The sequence below is a fragment of the Triticum aestivum genome, chromosome 4B, assembly GCF_018294505.1.
Source record: "Triticum aestivum cultivar Chinese Spring chromosome 4B, IWGSC CS RefSeq v2.1, whole genome shotgun sequence".
In the NCBI taxonomy this organism is placed as follows: domain Eukaryota; kingdom Viridiplantae; phylum Streptophyta; class Magnoliopsida; order Poales; family Poaceae; genus Triticum; species Triticum aestivum.
Window position 1 is genome coordinate 223412946 of NC_057804.1, and position 11599 is coordinate 223424544.

Consider the following 11599-nt stretch of genomic DNA (forward strand, 5'->3'; position numbering starts at 1 on the left):
CACCGCGCATCTTCAGCACCTTCTCTAGAATGGTATCAGGTGACATCTTTCGAGTTCATTTCAGCTCGGCGCACCTTCAGGGCTGCATTATTCCCAGGTCGCATGGGTCTGTCCCTGTGGCATTTATCCCTTTTGCTTATGTCTTTAGTTTACCTTGCTGGGGGCGCCCCTCGGGCTGCATCATCCCCAAGCCGCTCGGGCCTGACCCAGTGGCGTGTATCTCTCCTGCGTTTGTCTAAGCCGATTTGCCTTTCATGCTTAACCTGCCCATGATAATCGCCTGCTCGATTGACACCTAACTTTGGATACGCTCGCGCTGGCACGGCGCTTGTGCATGGGTCCGTCCCTGCAACATCGCTAAATCTGAACGGTCGAGCTCTGGCCCGCGGCAGCCCCGCAAGCATCACCTCACCAGGCCCTCAGTGCCCTCACCACTCTCTCAGAGCAACCAATGGCCGTTCGACAATTGTAATGGCAATCCATGCTCTTCTCGTGTTGGATTATAGGAACTTCCTGAGGACTAAAACAGGGGGGCGTGAGCTCTCTCTCTCTCTCTCTCTCTCTCTCTCTCTTACCCGTGCGATCTGCTTGTGCGTTAAAAGGGGGCTCCCCAGCATCGCAACTCAGGAGCTCTTACTGGCTCTCCAACCCTAACCCCCTGGCCTTGTCCACGGCATCGCGACCTGGCATACCAGTGGCGGCTGAGCTCGCTCGAGGGCCGGGACCTAAGGACGTAGAGCGCGAAGGAGAGTATGGGGAAGGGAGGGGAAGCTTACGATGGCCTGACCCAGCTACATCCTAGCTGCTGACGCACAAGTTCGGCGCCTGGTGAAGGAACAACTCCCTGCTTTCGAGATAAGTCTCACCCCCGGAATAGCTAATTGATGCGACGCAGAACCTCCAACTGATGAGGCCCTGTGACGGTGACGTTGCCTTCCTCTCTCACCTTTTGGCGGCTGCTTGAGCGCTAAAGGGGACCGCCTGAGCATCACGCCTCAGGGGCTCTTACTGGACCTCGGGCCACTCACCTCCTGGCCTTGACCGCGGCATCGCGACCTGGCATACCAGCGACGGATGAAGCCTGGCTGGGGACTAGGACCTATCAGCGTAGAGCACCAAGTCGTCGCGAGGTTAGAAAGGGGGAACCAAGCTGGAACAGGACAAGCATTTGCACCGCTTCATAATAAGAATAATACCAACAAAAGACATTGCAGACACTTTACATGCCCCCACGGGGTACTTTCTCTATTCCTTGCAGGGAACAAAAGGTGTGAATCCTAAGGAGCCCTAACTACATGCGCACCCATGGCCGACGCTATCATCAACAATGGGCCACGAGATGCCGGTGCCAATCCCATCTAGATCAGTCGCGCCAGCGGCCTGATGCAGCTGCCTTGCTCCGGGCGAGACGCGAGCTCGAGGGCACGTAGCTGTCGTCGCTCGTCTCCGGAGTCGCGAAGAGCTCGAGAGAGTCGCTGGACTCCCAAGCATCCCCACTGCTGCCAGAGGAGCCGTTGGGGAAGTGGGTGGCAGGCCTAGCCCTTGCCACATCGATGTCCTGGCTGCCTCCTCTGGGGCAGCACTCCTGTCGGTGACCTTCTGCATCGAAGACCTTGAAGAGCATCAAGGAGGCACCATCTTATTCGAAATGATTCATGAGGGCACCCCCTATTTCGGCAGACCCGGGCGATCTCGCCCCAGCCCCAGGTCATGTAGACCATGCCTGGAGCGACGACTTCAACCCCGCTTCGGTCACCGGGGTACCGCAGTCGGGGTGCTGCAACCAAAGCTCGAGGGGCCCGTGGTATGGACTCCAGGAGCAACGGCGCGCACCGCCATGGCTCGTCGGCCTCGCCAACGGCGCGGGTGGCATCGCCCGACGTCTCCTTCTCCAGGTCCTTTAGTCCGGGCGTACATGGGTAGCGGAAACCTAGGAGGTGGCCGCTCGTACCAAGGCCTCGACCTCTCCAGCCTTGCAACCTCGTCGCGGCGGCCGGGGACCGGCCATTTCCTCGGTGGGAGAGGGTCGGGCCCCTCCCGGGGGGCCTTTCCTTTCTCTTCAGCCGAGAACCAGCAGATCAGTGCCATTGGCATCGAGAGCAAAGGAGGAGCAATGAAGAAGAAGCAAGCGGAGCAAGAAGAGATGGGCAACGGGGGCTCACGCCTCTCCGTACTTATAATCCGGAGGATGCCAACCGTCGGCCTCTATGATCGCAGGTCATCATGACTCTTTGTGCATGCAGCAGGGACTCGTCAAATCGGGCAGTTGCCGAGGCAGCATGGGGAAGCGGAGACGCCCACGTCCAATCAACCGTCACGCGGGACCAAGGCCGCGGGCTATTGGGGCCCGCGGCGCTCCGCACTTTCCCTTTCGCTTTGCTGCTAAGCCAAATCCGAGCGCGCCTTGGGCCCGGGGGCTACTGTCAACATTCTGGGAACGGGGGTCCCCAGACTTGCCTGCTGCGGCCTGCGGCGTGGCTCAAGCAGTGGCCCAGTATGATCTGTCTTCATCAACCCAAGTTCAAGACCCCCGCGAGGGGCCAAGCCTCGTGGGGTGGACTACACAAGGCTTCCTCAGGGGCGGCCTCACCAGGCAGGCTCGCGAGGAGGCGGAGAGATCAAGGCAAGGAGTACCTCGCGAGGTGCTCATGACGCAAGCCATGACGATCAAGACCAGGCGGGCGCTAGCCTACGCAGTGTCCTCGTTTCCTCTTTGGTGCAAAGGGGGCAAGCGCAAGCGCGGAGTACCGAGGCATCAAGCAAAGGTTTCCATATCGGTGCAACGAGACCAAAACTAGCAAGACGGCAGGACGAAGATCACCATGGAGCCCAAGACGGCGTCATTGCCAGTGCCTTTGGCAGTCGAAGACCAACTTTAGTCAGGATAGCTTGTCCTAGCTGTCCCCCTTCAAAATGGCCGTTATTGGCTCCCTTCCCGCTCAATATTTGGGAAGAGGACCGGGGCCTCTATAAATAGAGATAGCCACCATAGTAGATGGGGATCGGATCCTTCCCTAGCAGAACACTGCACCAGTTCAAGAACACCCCTCGCGAGGCTGTTCTTCCTCTATACTGATCATCATCAGACCCAGAGGCAATCCACCACACCACACACTGGATTTGGGTATTACACCACAACGGTGGCCCGAACCAGTATAAACCTTGTGTCCCTTGTGTTGTTCTTCGTGTTAGCTTAGAATCGCGGCGATGTTTCAGGGCATGGATCAGTAGGGAGAAGATCTCCGTGCGCACCCTAGAGTTTGAACCATGAGGGTTTTGCCGGAACCCGATATCTGACAAAAATGATCCACTGCGCCACAGCTGTGAGGACTTAAATAACGATGCCATTAATGCAGTGGCGAAGTCCCTTCTGCATGAAAGCCCGATAGACTGCAACAAGGTGGCCCTAAGCCCTTTCTGCACATCTAATCCGGCACCAGAAGTAAGTCTTTAAATTACTTACTTTACCTTCATCTTTAAATAGTTTGTTTAACTTCAACTTTTGATGACTTCCACAGGATGATGATGACTTTTGGAAGAAGGAATATGATCATGAAGCTTCCAAAAGGGCCAGGAAGGCGAAGAAAGCCGCCAAGAGAACCGCAAAGAAGAAGGGGAAGAAGACCAGTGCTTCTGAGATGCTTGAACTGGACAACAGCTCTGAGTCGGAGGTAGCCCTTGATTCCCTTGGCTCCTTTTTCAACCATCTTATTAACATTGATTATCATCAGGATGACACGGGGACCAGTCAAGCAATCGAACAAGAGGTAAATATTATTTCCTCCGACTCCGAGCCCTTGCCAAGACAGAAAATTTGAAGAGTAACCCGGAAAGTAAGCTTTTCACACCCCTTAGCTCATCTGGATCCTCACTTTCTTTTGAAGCAACAGCAGCACGAGAGCCGGCGACAGACTCCGGCTTGCCGAACACTCCGAGGAAGCGTCAAAACGAGGTCACCCCCGATTTAAACTCTTTTTATCCTCTGGCGGGTCTCATCCACCAACCACTTAATACTTCTGACTCAAATTATCAGGAAATGTCTCATTCCTCTTCCAGTGACTCATCTCAATCTCATCTGTCGGCTTTCAAGACTACTCCCGGGTAATAATAATTACTTATCATTTGCTCATTATGATTCTTTATACTTATACTGACCACTCATGACTCATAATGTGGAAAAGCCGGGCCTAGCAAGAAGGCCAAGGTGACTGAGCCGGCTAAAGACCCGAAAGTCAATAAGCCGGAACAACAAACCCTAGCACCTGAGATCGCCGTTCCTCAATCATCGGAGCCGGTTCTTGACGTTCCACCAGTGACCTCTGAGCCTCCTATTAATCAAGCCAGTGACGACCCTTTGAACCCTGAAGCATCAAGCCCCGTTAAGACGGCTGACAGACATGATGATGATGTAGTGATTACCAACACCGGCTTTAGAGAGCCGGGAAGACCCACTGCGTTGGCCAAACAGTCCACCAAGGAAGAACACATTGGACAACGCAAAGTGAGATTTGATGTTGCCAATTACTCTCAACTGAGCATTGGTGAAATATATTCTGGCTTTGTCAGTCAAGAACATAGTAGTCGGGAACTTGAAGTTGACATGGTGAAACAAATGCACCAAAAATTTGAGGTATGAGCTCCTCCTTTATTGAGTTATGCACATCTTGTCAGCCCCCAAGTCTATTGTGTATGATTAATAGGCTGTAGACTTAGATTAACCATGAGCATAATCCTTTGATTGAATCCTTTAAATTCCGGCTTAAGCATCCGGTTTAAAGTAGATCTGTAATTACTAAACACTGAATCCGTAGCCCCCAAGGGCCGGTTTAATCAGCATGAATGAGCCGGTCCTTTATACCATTGTGTAGAAAAAGAGAACTTACTTGTGTAATTCTCATGAACCGGATGTGGGCGTTTGCCGTAGAACCGGGTCACCGTAAAGTAGTAACAAAAACAAGCAATATGCATTATCCCACAAGTGCCAAGTACTCTTGCTCACAAAGTGCTTGGGTCTTATTCACATAAACCATTGCATGAGTTATTTTTTCGGCAGACATTAGCCCCCAAGCGCAAAGTGTTGTTGCTTGCAAAATTCTTGGGACTTCATGTTTTGAGTTAAATCTAAATTATGATTTGGATCCGGTGTATGTACAGACCACCACTCATCATCTTCAATCGGAGTTGTCTGACTTGAAGACTCGTCTGGAGCTGCAAGAATCTGAGACCCGGAAGGCAAACTCAAAGTTCGAATTCAGCGTGACTGAAGCAGAAAAACTGAAGACCAGCTTCGAAGTTGAAAAAAGCGCATGCGCTGAAGAGAAGATTGCCTTGACACAACGGGATGAAAAGGCAGAGGTGGCTCTTGAGGAGATGATTGTGGGAGTCCTGGATTAAGGGGTCCTCGGAAAGCCGGACTATATACTTTGGCCGGACTGTTGAACTGTGAAAATACAAGATTGAAGACTTCGTCTTGCGTCCGAATGGGACTCTCCTTTGCATGGAAGGCAAGCTTGGATATTCGGATGTGTAGATTTCCTTTTTTGTAACCGACTGTGTGTAACCCTAACCCCCTCCGGTTTCTATATAAACCGGAGGGTTTAGTCCGTAAGACAAGAACAATCATAATCATAGGCTAGCTTCTAGGGTTTAGCCTCTAGGATCTCGTGGTAGATCAACTCTTGTAATACTCATCTCATCAAGATCAATCAAGCAGGAAGTAGGGTATTACCTCCATCGAGAGGGCCCGAACCTGGGTAAAACATCATGTCACCTGCCTCCTGTTACCATTAGCCTTAGACGCACAGTTCGGGACCCCCTACCAGAGATCCGCCGGTTTTGACACCGACATTGGTGCTTTCATTGAGAGTTCCACTGTGTCGTCGCTGTAAGGCTTGATGGCCCCTTCGATCATCTTCAACGATGCGGTCTAGGAGGAGGTTTTCCTCCCCGGACAAATCTTCATATTTGGCGACTTCGTACTGCGGGCCAACTCACTTGGCCATCTAGAGCAGATCGATAGCTACGCCCCTGGCCGTCAGGTCAGGTTTGGAAGCTTAAAATATACTACCGACGTCCGCGGAGACTTGATCTTCGACGGATTCGAGCCCACGACGGGTGCGCTGGTCAAACACGATGGACACGACCTTGATCTGTTGTCGGTCAGTATTCGGGAGTTCGCACCCGCGTTGGCGCCGGGAATAAATCCGGAGCAGATTGCGCCTTCCAAGGACGGGTGGATGGACCCCGCCATGGAGGCCGTACACTCATCGGCGCCCGAGCAGAACACTGAACCCACCTCCTGTGAGGTTGGTGTCATCGGACCCCTGGACTCCTCCCCGGTTGCAGGATCCGAACCGCGTGCGTCCGTGCCTACCGAATCAGATTGGTCACCCATCATGGAGTTCACCGCCGCAGATATTTTTCACCACTCACCCTTGGGTGATGTGCTGAACTCATTAAGGTCTCTGTCCTTGTCAAAAGATTCTTGGTCGAACTATGTCCGGCTCGAGTGGGAAGCGGACGACGAAGAAATTCGTTCCCCACCCACCACCCACTTCATAGCCACTGTAGATGACTTAACCGATACGCTCGATTTTGACTCCGAAGACGTCGACGGTATTTACGATGACACAGGAGAAGAACAGGAACCACCGCCCACTGGGCGCTGGATTGCCACCTCATCATATGATATATACATGGTGGACACATCGAAACAAGGCAATGGTGACGATACAACGAAGGATAATCCCCTCGATAAGCCAACAAAGCGGCGCCATAGACACCGCTCTAAATCTGGCGACAGTAAAAACAGCGATAACAGCGCAAAAAAGAATAATACCCTGGTTGATTCCAAAGGAAACGACGACCCCATGGAGCCACCGATGGAGGAGGATGAGCCAGGGGATGGTGAAAACAGTCCGGAGCCGACGTCAGACAACACCGATCCCGAGGGTAAAATTCAACAACCTGTCTCTAGAGAGGAGAACATCCCGGACGATGGTGCACTCATCATCCCGGAAAAACTCTTGGAATAAGAGAACCTCCATAGAAGGCTTATCGCCACCGTGAGGAGCCTAAAGAAGCAGAAGCAAAGGCTTACGACCGTGAAGGATACACTCAACCGCAAGAGGAACAAAGTGCTCGACACTTGAGAAAAATACGGTGACGATCGCCACACAAAGAGCTACCCAAAGCGCAAGTTGCTACCCGAATTCGACGACGAGGCCGTAGAGCCCACCCAGCCGAAAATGACCAATCAGCCAGACCGACCGCCCCGTGGCCGTGACAAGACAGCTAATGATGCCGCCCACAAGTCAGCACACGATTTACGTGAGCTCCTAGACAGAAAGTCTGGTGTGGCCAGATTCATCTTTTTTTTGAACCGTGCATAACCCCTTTCCATTACTGCGACATAACCGAAATACAAATCAAGTCCATAGAATGAGATGGGAGAGGGGAGAGCGGGTTCAAGCATCGCTGGGAAACCTACTGTGAGCACTCGCCATCAAGATAACCCACTGTAGGGCAAAAACCCGGCGACACCAAGTCAATTAGAGTTTCAGATGGGGCAACCACCCATACAGCTCACAAGCGAGCACCAAAATGACTGTCCCGCACAGGGGAGAAACTTCAGGAATGAAACATAAAACCAAGGCAAAAGACGACCATCGGGAAGCATGCATCTTCTAGTGATGATGCATCACCATTCCCTCCAGCAGTTCTTCAGCGAGCTTCTCAGTCCTTAGTCGCAGCGCAGATGCGCATCAGCCTCGACGCACTATTCTTCAGCATGTCCACACCAGTTCGCAGGTCCACCGCATCCTCTTGCTTCAACAGTCCTGCCCAGTAACCAAGAAAGGCACACATAGAGAAGTAGCATTCAAAAGGTGTTTGCAAACGTTTAGATTCGAACGTAACACCATTACGACATGTCCAAATAGCCCAACACAAGGCAGCAATGCCAACTGTGTAGAAAATCTCCCCATTTGGAAAGTAAGCATAACACCAGGAGTAAGCCTGCCATAAACTGTTCGGACATAAATCAGTACCGAGCATGCAGGCAACACTTCTCCATGTCACCCTAGCTATAGGACAGGTAAAGAAGAGATGCTGAGACGTCTCATTCTCTCCACAGAATGAACACTTCGAGTATCCTTTCCACCCTCTTTTTTTCATCACCTCCCGAGTAAGGATAGCATCCTGGAATAGCTGCCACATAAAAATCATAATCTTTAATGGAATGCCAGGTTTCCGAATCCACCCAAAATTGCATCATGTGATGTTTCTTTCGAAGAAAGAATAAACCAATTTAGTTGTAAATACTTTTTTGGGACCCAGGCCCCATTTAACGCAATCTGATTCATCAGATACGCAGCTGCCTCTAGCAGCGGCAGCCACCTGCTGCCATTGTTCTTTGAGCTCATTGCTTCATCTCCTCTGAAAGAACGTTACAGGATCTGCCTCCCGGCATTTTTCCACAGTGCATTCAGGGAAATTGCAAATTGAGAATAGGTGAGGGAACTGGTCCTTAAATGGTTTCTAATCACCAACGGGATCGACCCACACCCTCGCTATATTCCAAGATCAAATAATGATTCTTCTACCAACCATATAAAGGTCGTTCACCTTCATAATGGCTTTCCAGCAAGGCAAATCATTCACCTTTGTTTTGACAGAAGCTACCGTGTCTCTACCAAGATATTTAGCTTTAATAATCTCCTGCCAAAGACCAGTTTTGGTCTCCAACTTCCACCACCACTTAGTCAGAAGGCTTAGGTTTTGCTTATGTAAGTCTTTCACACCCAAACCACCTTTCTCCTTCGATCTACAGATACGAGGCCAGATCCATCTACGGATCTAGGAAGCGCACTCCACCATAGGATCAGAACTACCGAAATGATCACATCAATCGAATACCAGCTTGGAATCAGAACCAAACACAACAACCGTCGACAGCATGCCACGAGACAACCAGATACAGGGGTGCCGTGCACCCCCTGTGCTTCACCGATGAGGTACTTGATCATGAATTTCTGGAAGGATTTAAACCCGTGAATATAGAGGCATACGACGGAACTACAGACCCTGGGGTCTGGATCGAGGACTTTATCCTTCATATCCATATGGATCGCTGAGACGATCTCCACGCCATCAAATATCTACCCCTCAAATTAAAGGTACCAGCTCGGCACTGGTTGAAAAGCCTTCTCTAAAACTCAATTGGAAGTTGGGAAGAGCTCGAGGATTCTTTCAGGGCCAATTTTCAAGGGACTTATGTCCGGCCTCCGGACGCTGACAACCTAAGTCATATAATTCAACAGCCCAGAGAGTCAGCCCGAAAGCTCTGGAACAGGTTTCTGACTAAGAAAAATCAAATAGTCGACTACCCGAACACCGAGGCTTTAGCGGCCTTCAAACACAGTATCCGGGACGAATGGCTTGCCAGACACCTCGGCCAAGAAAAGCCGAGGACAATGGCAGCCTTAACAAGCCTTATGACCCAATTTTGCGTGTGCGAGGATAGCTGGCTAGCCCGTAGCGGCACCAGCGACCCGAGCACATCCGAAGCCAGGGATGGCAATGGGAAGCCGCGACGCAACAAAAACAAACGTCGAAACAATAATGACAGCCCAGAGAATACGATAGTCAATGCCGGATTTGGGGGCTCTCGACCTGGTCAATGGAAGAAGCCATTTAAAGGCAGCAGAGATGGACCGTCCAACCTAAACAAGATTCTAGACAAATTGTGTCAGATTCATGGCACCCCAGAAAAGCCTACAAACCACACTCGCAGAGAGTGTTCAGTTTTCAAATAGGTGGGCAAGCTGAACGCCGAACAAAAAGGGAGGGAGACGCCAAGTGAGGATGAGGATGAGCCTCGTCAGCTGAACACTAGAGGACAGAAAAAAATTCCCACTAGAAGTCAAAACAGCATATATGATTTACGTACTCACATTCCAAAGAGAGCGCAAACACGCACTTAGAGACGTATACGCTGTTGAGGCCGTTGCCCCCAAATTTAATCCCTGGTCGGCCTGCCCGATCACCTTCGATCGCAGGGACCATCCGACTAGTATCCGGCACGGAGGATCGGCTGCATTGGTGCTCGACCCAATAATTGACGAATACCATCTCACACGAGTCCTCATGGATGGCGACAGTAGTCTATACCTGATATATCAGGACACTGTCCGCAAAATGGGGATAGAACCTACAAGGATCAGCCGTAGTAACACTACCTTTAAAGGAGTAATACCAGGCTTGGAGGCCCACTGTACGGGCTCTCTAGTACTAGAGGTTGTATTTGGTTCCCCCGACAACTTCAGAAGCAAGGAATTAACCTTCGACATCGCTCCATTCCAGAGTGGCTATCACACACTACTCGGACGAACGGCCTTCGCTCGTTTTAACGCAGTACCGCATTACACCTACCTCAAACTTAAGATGCCCGGTCCGCGTGGCGTCATCACAGTTAGCGGAAACACGGATCGTTCCCTACGCGCGGAAGAATATGTGGTGGCTCTAGCAGCCGAACACTGAGCAGTCCCTCCAACCAGGACTAATGGCCGGTCGTCAAGACCACGGACACGGTTAGACGAGTCTGGTGCTCCACCTAATCTAACAGCCCAGTTGGGATTTCCCCACAAAAGATGCTAGGGGTTGCTCGCAAAAATAGCCCGTAGTTCGGCTCGACCCTATCAATAAAATAGCATATTGCATTTTCATGATTCATCCAGATTAACGATCACCTCGCATGAAGTCTTTCACCTGGGTTTTTTTCTTTTACAGATGATCATCGTGCTACACCCTTCAAGGATATGGCACAACGGAGATAAAGGCACAGACGTGCAGCAGGGCCCCGCACAAAGGTTTCGCTTTAGATTAAGACCCTGCGTAAACCTTTTTAACATCTCTTGTTGCTTCCTCCCCTCCGGAAATTTTATACAACCGGGAGGGATACTGGCGTTTCTGGCATTTTTGTCACACCACACTACTGCTCATACCTGGAAACTCACGGCTCATTGTTAAGGGCATTATTCAGCCCAGCACACATTATAGAGTCCGAATACCTTAGGGAGTGTTCGGCGTCACGAGTTTGGCCTTATATGCATCAGCTCCGAATCATGTCTTTGGTCAAATGTTGGATTTGCCCGGCTCCCGTGTTTTGCTACCTTACGTTCCATTCTATCAGCTAAGGCGGCACCAGGAGAACTACTATGATTGTGCCCCGGTTCACCTGGGCGAGCACATCAGTAGACAAAGCCGAAAACTGTCTGTCATGATACAACGCGAGACTGGTCAACCACTCGATGACCCAGCGGAATCTTCATGATTCCTCCGTGTTAACGAAGTACCAGTTTCCCGGTCAGTACATACGCACACCATACCCGGCTGAACGCGAAAGTACCAGGGGCTATACAGTAGCCCCACCGTCAAACTCCTATGGCTAAGTGAAAGTGTTAAAGCTATATAGTCTGATTGCCTGGTTCGCCATGCTATCACCTCCTTAACAGACCAAGACATTGGATCAATTGTGACTACGCGTTTTCTTGAACACCCCTACATTATATGCATGGGGGCTGAAGCCGACGACTGCAAA